Raw genomic sequence first — 14177 nt, 5'->3', positions numbered from 1 at the left:
ATAAACCATTATCCAACCTTCTTAAGAAGAAGAGAGAGAAGACTCAAATTAATAAAATCATGAATGAGAAAGGAGAGATCACTACCAACACCAAGGAAATACAAACGATTTTAAAAACATATTATGAACAGCTCTACGCCAATAAATTAGGCAATCTAGAAGAAATGGACGCATTCCGGGAAAGCCACAAACTACCAAAACTGGAGCAGGAAGAAATAGAAAACCTTAACAGGCCAATAACCAGGAAGGAAATTGAAGCAGTCATCAAAAACCTCCCAAGACACAAGAGTCCAGGGCCAGATGGCTTCCCAGGGGAATTCTATCAAACGTTTAAAGAAGAAATCATACCTATTCTACTAAAGCTGTTTGGAAAGATAGAAAGAGATGGAGTACTTCCAAATTCGTTCTATGAGGCCAGCATCACCTTAATTCCGAAACCAGACAAAGACCCCCCAAAAGGAGAATTAGAGACCAATATCCCTGATGAACATGGATGCAAAAATTCTCAACAAGATACTAGCCAATAGGATCCAACAACACATTAAGAAAATTATTCACCATGACCAAGTAGGATTTATCCCCGGGACACAAGGCTGGTTCAACACTCGTAAAACCATCAATGTGATTCATCATATCAGCAAGAGAAAAACCAAGAACCATATGATCCTCTCATTAGATGCAGAGAAAGCATTTGACAAAATACAGCATCCATTCCTGATCAAAACCCTTCAGAGTGTTGGGATAGAGGGAACTTTCCTCGACATCTTAAAAGCCATTTACGAAAAGCCCATAGCAAATATCATTCTCAATGGGGAAGCACTGGGAGACTTTCCCCTAAGATCAGGAACTAGACAGGGATGTCCACTCTCACCACTGCTGTTCAACATAGTTCTGGAAGTCCTCGCCTCAGCAATCAGAAAACAAAAAGACATTAAAGGCATTCAAGTTGTCAAAGAAGAAGTCAAACTCTCCCTCTTCGCCAATGACATGATACTCTACATAGAAAACCCAAAAGCCTCCACCCCAAGATTGCTAGAACTCATACAGCAATTTGGTAGCGTGGCAGGATACAAAATCAATGCCCAGAAATCAATGGCATTTCTATACACTAACAATGAGACTGAAGAAAGAGAAATTAAGGAGTCAATCCCATTTACAATTGCACCCAAAAGCATAAGATACCTAGGAATAAACCTAACCAAAGAGGTAAAAGATCTATACCCTAAAAACTATAGAACCTTCTGAAAGAAATTGAGGAAGACACAAAGAGATGGAAACATATTCCATGCTCATGGATTGGCAGAATTAATATTGTAAAAATGTCAATGTTACCCAGGGCAATTTACACGTTTAATGCAATCCCTATCAAAATACCATGGACTTTCTTCAGAGAGTTAGAACAAATTATTTTAAGATTTGTGTGGAATCAGAAAAGACCCCGAATAGCCAGGGGAATTTTAAAAAAGAAAACCATAGCTGGGGGCATCACAATGCCAGATTTCAGGTTGTACTACAAAGCTGTGGTCATCCAGACAGTGTGGTACTGGCACAAAAACAGACACATAGATCAATGTAACACAATAGAGAACCCAGAAGTGGACCCTGAAATGTATGGTCATCTAGTATTCAATAAAGGAGGAAAGACTATCCATTGGAAGAAAGACAGTCTCTTCAGTAAATGGTGCTGGGAAAATTGGACCTCCACATGCAGAAGAATGAAACTGGACCACTCTCTTTCACCATACACAAAGATAAACTCAAAATGGATGAGAGATCTAAATGTGAGACAAGAGTCCATCAAAATCCTAGAGGAGAACACAGGCAACACCCTTTTTGAACTTGGCCACAGTAACATCTTGCAAGATACATCCACAAAGGCAAAAGAAACAAAAGCAAAAATGAACTATTGGGACTTCATCAAGATAAGAAGCTTTTGCACAGCAAAGGATACAGTCCACAAAACTAAAAGACAACCTACAGAATGGGAGAAGATATTTGCAAATGACATATCAGATAAAGGGCTAGTTTCCAAAATGTATAAAGAACTTATTAAACTCAACACCAAAGGAACAAACAATCCAATCATGAAATGGGCAAAAGACATGAAGAGAAATCTCACAGAGGAAGACATAAACATGGCCAACATGCACATGAGAAAATGCTCTGCATCCCTTGCCATCAGGGAAATACAAATCAAAACCACAATGAGATACCACCTCACACCAGTGAGAATGGGGAAAATTAACAAGGCAGGAAACAACAAATGTTGGAGAGGATGCGGAGAAAAGGGAACCCTCTTACACTGTTGGTGGGAATGTGAACTGGTGCAGCCACTCTGGAAAACTGTGTGGAGGTTCCTCAAAGAGTTAAAAATAGACCTGCCCTACGACCCAGCAATTGCACTGTTGGGGATTTACCCCAAAGATTCAGATGCAATGAAACATTGGGACACCTGCACCCCGATGTTTCTATCAGCAATGGCCACAATAGCCAAACTGTGGAAGGAGCCTCGGTGTCCATCGAAAGATGCATGGATAAAGAAGATGTGGTTTATGTATACAATGGAATATTACTCAGCAATTAGAAACGACAATTACCCACCATTTGCTTCAACGTGGATGGAACTGGAGGGTATTATGCTGAGTGAAATAAGTCAATCGGAGAAGGACAAGCAGTGTATGTTCTCATTCCTTTGGGGAGTATAAATAATAGTGAAAGGGAATATAAAGGAAGGGAAAAGAAATGTTGGGAAATATCAGGAAGGGAGACAGAACATAAAGACTCCTAACTCTGGGAAATGAACTAGGGGTGGTGGAAGGGGAGGAGGGCGGGTGTTGGAGGGGAATGGGTGACGGGCACTGAGTCGGACACTTGGGATTAACACTGGGTGTTTTTCTGTATGTTGGTAAATTGAACACCAATAAAAATTAATTTAAAAAAAAAATAAAAGCTTTGCCAATCACAAAAAAAAAGAAAGGGAACACAGTTGATTGTCAGACTTGCTCTTCCTAACCTCAGCCATTTTAATATGGAAAGACCTTAATAGGATTTAAAACAATTATCTCATGATAAGATTGTCTGGTTCTTGGCCTCACATATAAATTTGAAGCAATCTGGCACATGCATTCTACAGGGAGACATAATTAAAAGGAAGTAAGGGCTGATTTATAAGACTTTATGAAATGGACCATAAACTTCAGAAATTGGCCACAGCAGTTGCAGATGTAGTTAATCTTGTAGGATTGAAAGTGAGTTAGGTATTTAGAAGAAATCACTGATAGAGAAATCAATGCATCTTGGATAAGATCCTAGGCTAAGAATGGTGAGAAAATGTGTATGGAAGGGGCATAAAGTAAATTCCCTACAACAGCAAATGCATTAAGCATTAATCATCACAAAATGCTACTTGCAAATATCTGTGAAAATCATTAGGGTTTTTTCTCCCTTCAAAGAAGATGATTAATTTAAAATTCATAAAGCTTGTTTAATTTCACCATCACTTTGATGTCCTTTAATCCATTTTATATTTTTAATCATTAAATGGCAGTATCCTCTCTATCTTCTATTTGCAAATTTCTATACTACATATGGAGATTTCTTTAAAGAAAACAAAAATCAGAATAACTGTTATCTTGAAAATAGTTTCATTGCATTCAGAACCATGATTCTTCTGTAGTTTATACAAATAATCAAACATTTGCTTTTCATCAAACCATGGCTTTGATCTTGGAGCTTTTCACTTCTTTTCAGCCAGCTTCAGCTAAAATTAACTATAAAAACTAAAATCAAAATCACTTTATGAAGCTATTCATGGTATGTTCTTTCACCTATTATTAGCACATGAAAAAAATAACTGATTCAGCAAATAATTCCTTTAAAAAAAATAAACCATTAGGTTTTTAGTCTCTTTGGGACTAATTTATACACTGAAGACATTTAAGAGAGGTGAATTCCGAGCTCTGAGCACAGCATGGCTATGTTTCCACAACAACAAGCATTCCAATAAAAGTGAAAAATTCACATTATCCATGTTGTTTCAAATAACCAGGCACATACAGCTTGTGGCAGAGTATCTTATCTAAAATTAATACTTTTACCTGAATTTCTTTTGTTCATCCTTGTTCAGTGAGCATTTAGAATCTGAGAAATTGTACTATTCCTCATGATTGCATGACCTTGTTTTGCATCCCAGCTCCTAAAAGGCAGGAACTGTATCTCTGTATTGCAAAACCAGAGTCCAGCATGATTTAATCTCAGTTGAAGTTGATGATGAGAATATAAGTATATCAATGTGTCCTTCAAGGCTCAACAGATAAGAACAAAATAGACCACATAAAACTTTAAATTTGCACAAATTTATACACAAGATTGTATACTCAGGCATTTTCTTTAGCTATGTTTTGCAAATAGCACTGAACCAGAATCATGTGACCAGAAGGTATAAAGTCCAACAGGGTTCCCATTATTGTGCTAGTTTCAGAACAATACAACCAAATATCCAAAGAACACACTTCAATTTAATACCTATTATATCCAAAGTCCTGTGCTGAGTACTAGGGATAGGAAAAGGAATGGAAACATGATTCATTTTCTCAAAGTGCTTCCAAATCAGTTGAAGAGACAGATAAGTAAATGACCAAGCACTGACCATTTCTTGTGCAGCCAGTCATATGAAGGCTGATATTACAGAAGAATTCCAAAGCATACATCTCTAGTAGTATGCAACCTCAGTCCACTTTAACCAAAACATACCTTCCCCTGCAACTTCTGAACACCCTCCACAAGAAAACTCCCACCAAGGAGGAAGAATGCTCCAGTTTAGTCACACCATGATGTAAGGCAACTGAGCAATTTTGTAAAAGGTAGGGCAGAGACTAGATTACATAAGCAAGCCAAGAATCACATTTCTATTGCATATGAATAAGAATGAATTGTGTAAGTCCTATCAGACTGAAAACAGGTACCAGAGTTGATGGATGCAATTGTTAGAAAATCTCCTGCACTGACATTATGTTCAACAAATGGTGATTTTCAATCCCTATTTCAATAAGTTAGCCATTCTCCAGAAAAGGTGAACTTGCGAACTTTGACTTTTAAAAATCTTTTTATCTATCAGCATCTGGACCAGGTTATCTAAAATTGTTTAGCTTATCTTCAGTCTAAGAAAAGTGCTGCCACCTGCTGATAAGAAGGAAAAATAGTTTTCCCCACCCCCACACAAATTAACGACAGATAAAATCCCCCAGAGTTGGACTCTCCCATGCTGCAGATTATAGTCAATTCGTTACTTTTTTTTATTTATTCTACCCCTGTTTCTTTATCTTGTAGGAATTTTTTCTCATGAGAAACAAGATTTTGTTTGGGGGTTAAATTACATTAAAAAAAAAAAAGCCTCAGCTGATTATTTGCTGTTGCTGTCACTGCTGAGGACAGAGTGAACACAGGTAAAAAACAAAGAGTCGTAACTTTCAAATTTTAGTCTAGTTAAATAGAAAAAATAAGTACATGGGGCACCAGGGTGGCTCAGTGATTGAGCCTCTGACTTCGGCTCAGGGCGTGATCCCGGAGTCCTGGGATCCAGTCCCACATCGGGCTCCCCACGGGGAGCCTGCTTCTCCCTCTGCCTATGTCTCTGCCTTTCTGTGTGTCTTTCATGAAAAAATAAATAAATAAAATCTTTTTAAAAAAGAAGAAAAATAGGTGCAGAAGGAAAGCAGCAATATGGGATAGTCAAAAGATCCAAGGCTTTGGAAGTACTTACATATATGGGATTAAGTTCCACCTCTATCACTTTGTGATTGATTCAATAACTATGAACAAGAAGCATCTACTCTACCCGTCCAACTGCTCTAAATGTAAGGCACATGTTGATGAATTTAATAAAATCTCTACCCTTATGTCATTTCCATCCTGGTGTGGCAGAAAGACGATATACTAGAAAACAAACATGCGAACAAAAATAAATTCAGATACTTACTGGTCATGACTGTGAGGATGGAAAGCCTCTGAGAAGGTTTGCGACTAGCTACATGACAAGGAACAAGTCACTAATCTCTGAAGGTCAGTTTTCTCATTTAGAAAATGGGGATAATAATGTTTCTTACCTCATAAGATTGTTTTGAGAGTGAGAGACTATATGTATAAAGCATCTAGCATATCCTGCCATATTAGAAGCATGGAATGAATGGCAAACATTATTATTTCTTTTTTGTTTTGTTAGTATAACAAAACTGTAAGGAACACAGAGGATACTAAATGCCCCAGTGAGTCAGAGAGCGTTTTTTCCTCTTAATGAATACTGAACCTCTTATCTTTTACAACACTGGATATAATGTGATTTTCTGTCAGACAAAATACTTTTAATATACTTCATTCCTCTAATTCCATGATGCTCCTCTGAGGTCCTGGATGACTCTATTCCTTTCCCACAGGTGCAAAATCCCATGACTATTTTCTCAGTAGGGAAGTTCTGGCATGAAAGAGTGATTCATCTGAGTGATTGGTCCTAGAATTGGAGCTCCTCTAAGTCTAACTCTCTGTATGGTGAGTACTGCACACTTTCACAGCCTCATGCATGATGCACCCTGATTTCCACCTCTATTCCTTCTCATTTCAAATAGCCCTGTTAGGAAAAGGCAAACCACTCAGAACAACAAGAAAAGAGGCTGCTTACTCTCAAACTTGCCTTTCCCTCTTTCTTCCCCTGACCCTGACCTGCCAGTCTGCTTTCTAGTTTGTTAAGTTCTCTTGGTGTATATTGGAGGTCAGCTTCCCTTCCACCTTTCTCTAGCCTGAACTTGTATCAATCTTCAGTTTATTTTAACTTGGATTGGAGCCTGTGGTATGTATTACCTCCCCTGTGGCCTAATATTTGAGATTCACCAAACTTCAGATGGATAAATTCAAGAAAAATAGGTGTGAGCCATGTTCAAAGAACATTTATTTCCCATCTTCTCACAATTTAGGTAGGTGTGAAAAGTATTATTATTCACAGTTTTAGATGTGAAAATGGAGTCTTAGGAAGTCAAGTGAGAGGAGGCGAGGCAAGATGGCAGAAGAGTAGGGTCCCCAAGTCACCTGTCCCCACCAACTTACCTAGATAACTTTCAAATCATCCTGAAAACCTACGAATTTGGCCTGAGATTTGAAGAGAGAACAGCTGGAATGCTACAGTGAGAAGACTTCGCACTTCTATCAAGGTAGGAAGACAGGAAAAAATAAAGAAATAAAAAAGCATCCAAGGGGGAAGGGCCCCCCACGAGGAGCTGAGCTAAGGCCAGGCGGCAAGTGCCCCCAGGACAGGAAAGCCCAGTCCCAGAGAAGAAGGAGCTTTACCAATCTTCCTGGATGGAAAGACGCTCACAGGGAACTCCGGCAGGATCCCAGGAGGGGCAGTGATGCCCTCAGGCTCCCAGAGGCACTAAGAGAGGACCTGCGCCCCAGGGGAGAGCGTGCCACACACCGTGGCCCAGCTCCCTAAAGGGCTGCAGCGCGCACCTGGCGGGCCCGTAAACCAGCTCGGATGGCTCAGGCCATGGCTCTGCGCAGAGGGGGCTGCACAACCACGGGAGCACGATTCCAGCAGCGCAGGCACCAGAGCACAGAGCACTGGGAGACACAGCCCAAGATCCGGCAACCCCCGGGACAGGCAGAGGCCGGGAGGACACAGGACAGCAAGGACGCTCCTGCCACTGGGCAACCCCTGGGCTGTGCAGATCGGCGCCCCCTGCCCCTGGAGCATCCAGGCCCCTCTGGACTGGGAGCTATGGTAGTTACTGCAGGAGCTGACTCTAGAGCTGGAGAGCTGGCCGCTGCCACTCTTGTTGTTCCTCCTGGTGTCACCTTGTACCTGGGATTGAAGAGGGGCCTGAGAGGATAAACAGCTCCCACTGAGCCGTGCACCTGACAGGGGGATGGGTAGCTCCCCCAGGTGCACACAACTGAGAATCAGCATAGCAGGACCCTGCCCCGGAACACCACCTGGAAGGACTGGGTAAAGCAAGTGATTGACCAAGCAGCACTGGAAAGTTCCAGGGGAAGTCAAGGGATTTACAGTATATAGAATCAGAGGATACCTCGCCTTGTTTTATGTTTTCTGATTGTTTTCCTCCCCCTTTTTTTCCTCTCTTTTTTTCCTATTTCCAGTACAATTTGTTTTTAGCCACTCTGCACTGAGCAAAATGACTAGAAGGAAAAACTCACCACGAAAGAAAGAATCAAAAACAGTACTCTCTCCCACAGAGTTACAGAATTTGGATTACTATTCGATGTCAGAAAGCCAATTCAGAAGCACAATTAGAAAGCTACTGGTGGCTCCAGAAAAAAAAAGCATAAACAATTCAAGAGACTTCATGACTACAGAATTTAGATCTAATCAGGCTGTAATTAAAAATCAATTAAGTGAGATGCAATCCAAACTAGAGGTCCTAAAGACGAGGATTAATGAGGTAGAAGAACAAGTGAGTGACATAGAAGACAGGTTGATGGCAAAGAAGGAAGCTGAGGAAAAAAGAGAAAAACGATTAAAAGATCATGAGGATACATCAAGGGAAATAAGTGACAGCCTCAGAAGGAAAAAAATCTGTGCTTATTTGGGGTTCCAGAGGGCGCCGAAAGGGACAGAGGACCAGAGAGTGTATTTCAACAAATCATAGCTGAGAACTTCTCTAACTTGGGAAGGGAAACAGGAATTAAGATCCAGGAGATAGATCCACCCTAAAATCAATAAAAACTGCTCAATACCCCGACATTTAATAGTGAAACTTGCAAATTCCAAAGATAAAGAGAAGATCCTTAAGGCAGCAAGAGACAAGAAATTTCTAACTTTTATGGGGAGAAGCATTAGGATAACAGCACACCTCTCGACAGAGACCTGGCAGGCCAGAAAGGGCTGGCAGGATATATTCAGGGTCCTAAATGAGAAGAAACTGCAGACAAGAAGAATTTATCCAGCAAGGCTCTCATTCAGAATAGAAGGAGAAATAGAAATAGAAATACAAATACAAATAGAAATACAAATAGAAATAGAAAGAGCTTCCAAGAAAGGCAGAAACTGAAAGAATATGTGACCACCAAACCAGCTTGGCAAGAACTATGAAGGGGGACTCTGTAAAAGAAAGACGAGGGCAGCCTGGGTGGCTCAGCGGTTTAGCGCCGCCTTCAGCCCAGGGTACGATCCTGGAGATCCAGGATCGAGTCCCACGTCAGGCTTTCTGCATGGAGCCTGCTTCTCCCTCTGCCTGTGTCTCTGCCTCTCTCTCTTTCTGTGTCTCTCATGAATAAATAAATAAAATCTTTAAAAAAAAAAAAAAAGAAAGACGAAGTCCAAGGAAACAATCCACAAAAACAGGGACTGAATAGATATCATGATGACAAAAATTCATATTTTTCAATTGGAACTCTGAATTGGAATGGGCTTAATGACCCCATCAAAAGGCTCAGAGTTTCAGACTGGATAAAAAAAGCAAGACCCATCTCTTTGCTGTCTACAAGAGACTCATTTTAGATGTAAGGACACCTACAGCCTGAAAAGAAAGGGTTGGAGAACTATGTACCATTCAAATGGTCCTCAAAAGAAAGCAAGGGTAGCCATCCTCATATCAGATAAATTAAACTTTATCCCAAAGACTGTAGTAAGAGATGAAGAGGGAAATTGTTTTTTTAATAATAAATTTATTTTTTATTGGTGTTCAATTTGCCAACATACAGAATAACACCTAGTGCTCACCCTGTCAAGTGCCCCCCTCAGTGCCCATCACCCATTCACCCCCAACCCCTGCCTTCCTCCCTTTCCGTCACCCCTAGTTCGTTTCCCAGAGGTAGAAGTTTTATGTTCTGTCTGAAGAGGGATATTATATCATACTTAAAGGATCTATCCAACAAGAGGACCTAACAATCGTGACTATTTATGCCCCGAATACGGGAGCTTCCAAGTATATGAATCAATTGATAATGAAATTTAAGACATACTTAGATAATAATACACTTATACTTGGAGACGTGAACACAGCGCTTTCTGCAATCGATACATCTTCTAAGCACATCTCCAAAAACACAAGAGCTTTAAATGATACACTGGACCAGATGGATTTCACAGATATCTATAGAACTTTACATCCAAATGCAACTGAATTCTCATTCTTCTCAAGTGCACATGGAACTTTCTCCAGAATAGACCACATATTGGGTTACAAACCATGTCTGAACCAATACCAAAATATTGGGATCGTCCCCCGCATATTCTCAGACCATAATGCCCTGAAATTAGAACTAAATCACAACAAGAAGTTTGGAAGGACCACAAACACGTGGAGGTTAAGGACCATCCTGCTAAAAGATGAAAGGGTCAACCAGGAAGTTAAGGAAGAATTAAAAAGATTCATGGAAAATCATGAGAATGAAGATAGAAAAGTTCAAAATCTTTGGGATGCAGCAAAAGAAGTCCTGAGGGGTAAATACATCGCAATACAAGCATCCATTCAAAAACTGGAAAGAACTCAAATACAAAAGCTCACCTTACACCTAAAGAATCTAGAGAAAAAACAGCAAATGGATCCTATACCCAGCAGAAGAAGAGAGTTAATTAAGATTCGAGCAGAACTCAATGAAATCGAGACCAGAAGAACTGTGGAACAGATCAACAAAACCAGGAGTTGGTTTGTTGAAAGAATTAATAAGATACAAAAACCATTAGCCAGCCTTATTAAAAAGAACAGAGAGAAGACTCCAATTAATAAAATCATGAATGAGAAAGGAGAGATCACTACCAACACCAGGAAATACAAACGATTTTAAAAACATATTATGAACAGGTATACGCCAATAAATTAGGTAATCTAGAAGAAATGGATGCATTTCTGTAAAACCACAAACTACCAAAACTGGAACAGGAAGAAATAGAAAACCTGAACAGGCCAATAACCAGGGAGGAAATTGCAGCAGTCATAAAAACCTCCCAAGACAAAAAAGTCCAGGGCCAGATAGATTCACAGGGGAATTTTATCAAAGGTTTAAAGAAGAAACCATACCTATTCTACTAGAGCTGTTTGGAAAGATAGAAAGAGATGGAGTACTTCCAAACTCGTTCTATGAGGCCAGCATCACCTTAATTCCGAAACCAGACAAAGACCACACCAAAAAGGATAATTGTAGACCAATATCCCTGATGAACATGGATGCAAAAATTCTCAACAAGATACTAGCCAATAGGATCCAACAGTACATTAAGAAAATTATTCAACGTGACCAAATAGGATTTATCTCTGGGACACAAGGCTATTCAACACTCATAAAACAATCAATGTGATTCATCATATCAGCAAGAGAAAAACCAAGAACCATATGATACTCTCATTAGTTGCAGAGAAAGCATTTGACAAAATATAGCATCCATTCCTGATCAAAACTCTTCAGAGGGTAGGGATAGAGGGAACTTTCCTCGACATCTTAAAAGCCATCTACGAAAAGCCCACAGCCAATATCATTCTCAATGGGGAAGCACTGGGAGCCTTTCCCCTAAGATCAGGAACAAGACAGGGATGTCCACTCTCACCACTGCTGTTCAACATAGTTCTGGAAGTCCTCGCCTCAGCAATCAGACAACAAAAAGACATTAAAGGCATTCAAGTTGTCAAAGAAGAAGTCAAACTCTCCCTCTTCGCCAATGACATGATACTCTACATAGAAAACCCAAAAGCCTCCACCCCAAGATTGCTAGAACTCATACAGCAATTTGGTAGCGTGGCAGGATACAAAATCAATGCCCAGAAATCAATGGCATTTCTATACACTAACAATGAGACTGAAGAAAGAGAAATTAAGGAGTCAATCCCATTTACAATTGCACCCAAAAGCATAAGATACCTAGGAATAAACCTAACCAAAGAGGTAAAGGATCTATACCTTAAAAACTATAGAACAGTTCTGAAAGAAATTGAGGAAGACACAAAGAGATGGAAAAATATTCTATGCTCATGGATTGGCAGAATTAATATAGTAAAAATGTCAATGTTACCCAGGGATATTTACACATTAATTCAATCCCTATCAAAATACCATGGACTTTCTTCAGAGAGTTAGAGCAAATTACTTTAAGATTTGTGTGGAATCAGAAAAGACCCCGAAGAGCCAGGGGAATTTTAAAAAAGAAAACCATAGCTGGGGGCATCACAATGCCAGATTTCAGGTTGTACTACAAAGCTGTGGTCATCAAGACAGTGTGGTACTGGCAGCAAAACAGACACATAGATCAATGGAACAGAATAGAGAATCCAGAAGTGGACCCTCAACTTTATGGTCAACTAATATTCGACCAAGGAGGAAAGACTATCCACTGGCAAAAAGACAGTCTCTTCAATAAATGGTGCTGGGAAAATTGGACATCCACATGCAGAAGAATGAAACTAGACCACTCTCTTGCACCATACACAAAGATAAACTCAAAATGGATGAAAGATCTAAATATGAGACAAGATTCCATCAAAATCCTAGAGGAGAACACAAGCAACACTCTTTTTGAACTTGGCCACAATAACTTCTTGCAGGAAACATCCACAAAGGCAAAAGAAACAAAAGCAAAAGTGAACTATTGGGACATTATCAAGATAAGAAGCTTTTGCACAGCAAAGGATACAGTCAACAAAACTAAAAGACAACCTACAGAATGGGAGAAGATATTTGCAAATGACATATCAGATAAAGGGCTAGTTTCCATGATCTATAAAGAACTTATTAAACTCAACACCAAAGAAACAAACAATTCAATCATGAAACGGGCAAAAGACATGAAGAGAAATCTCATGGAGGAAGACATAGACATGACCAACACGCACATGAGAAAATGCTCTGCATCCCTTGCCATCAGGGAAATACAAATCAAAACCACAATGAGATACCACTTCACACAAGTGAGAATGGGGAAAATTAACAAGGCAGGAAACCACAAATGTTGGAGAGGATGCAGAGAAAAGGGAACCCTCTTGCACTGTTGGTGGAATGTGAACTGGTGCAGCCACTCTGGAAAACTGTGTGGAGGTTCCTCAAAGAGTTCAAAATAGGTCTGCCTCATGACCCAGGAATTGCACTGTTGGGGATTTACCCCAAACATACAGATGTAATGAAACGCCGGGACACCTGCACCCCGATGTTTCTAGCAGCAATGGCCACAATAGCCAAACTGTGGATGGAGCCTCGGTGTCCATCAAAAGAGGAATTGATAAAGAAGATGTGGTATAATGTATACAAGAGAATATTACTCAGCCATTAGAAACGACAGATACCCACCATTTTCTTCAACGTGAATGGACCTGGGGGGTATCATGCTGAGTGAAATAAGTCAATCGGAGAAGGACAAACGTTATATGTTCTCATTCATTTGGGGAATATAAATAATAGTGAAAGGGAATAGAAGGGAAGGGAGAAAAAATAGGTAGTAAATATCAGAAAGGGAGACAGAACATGGAAGTTTCCTAATTCTGGCAAATGAACTAGGGGTGGTGGAAGGGGAGGAGGGCGGGGGTGGGGGTGAATTGGTGACGGGCACTGAGTGGGGCACTTGACAGGCTGAGCACTGGGTGTTATTCTGTATGATGGCAAATTGTACACCAAAAATTAAATTTATTATTAAAAAAAAAGAAAGAAAAGACAAACATTATATGGTCTCATTCATTTGGGGAATTTAAAAATTAGTGAAAGTGAATAAAGGGAGAGAAAATGAGTGAAAATATCATTGAGGGTGACAAAACAGGAGAGACACCTAACTCTGGGAATTGAAGAAGGGGTGGTGGAAAGGGAGGTGGGCGGGGGATTAGGGTGACTGGGTGATGGGCACTGAGGGGGGCACTTGGTGGGATGAGCACTGGGTGTTAAGCTAAATGTTGCAAATTGAACTCCAATAAAAAAATAAAAAAAGAAAATACAGGAAGTCAAGTGAACTAGAAAGTTGACACAGTAAGTCAATGGAGGAATCTAATAGTCATGCTTCTAAACTGGTTGAAGAACTTCTAAACCCAGGCATGTTTCCCTATGGGCAAAATGACATAGGAGTCCAAAATCCTAGTATTAAAAACTATTTTTACTTTCCTCTCTGACAGCAGCAAGGAGGCAGTACATGTGATGTTGAAGAGCCTTGATGCTGGAGTCAAATACCTGAGATGTGGAAATTGTAAATCATAATACTG

The sequence above is a fragment of the Vulpes vulpes genome, chromosome X, assembly GCF_048418805.1.
Source record: "Vulpes vulpes isolate BD-2025 chromosome X, VulVul3, whole genome shotgun sequence".
Classification (NCBI taxonomy): Eukaryota; Metazoa; Chordata; class Mammalia; order Carnivora; family Canidae; genus Vulpes; species Vulpes vulpes.
This window is presented reverse-complemented; position numbering follows the sequence as displayed.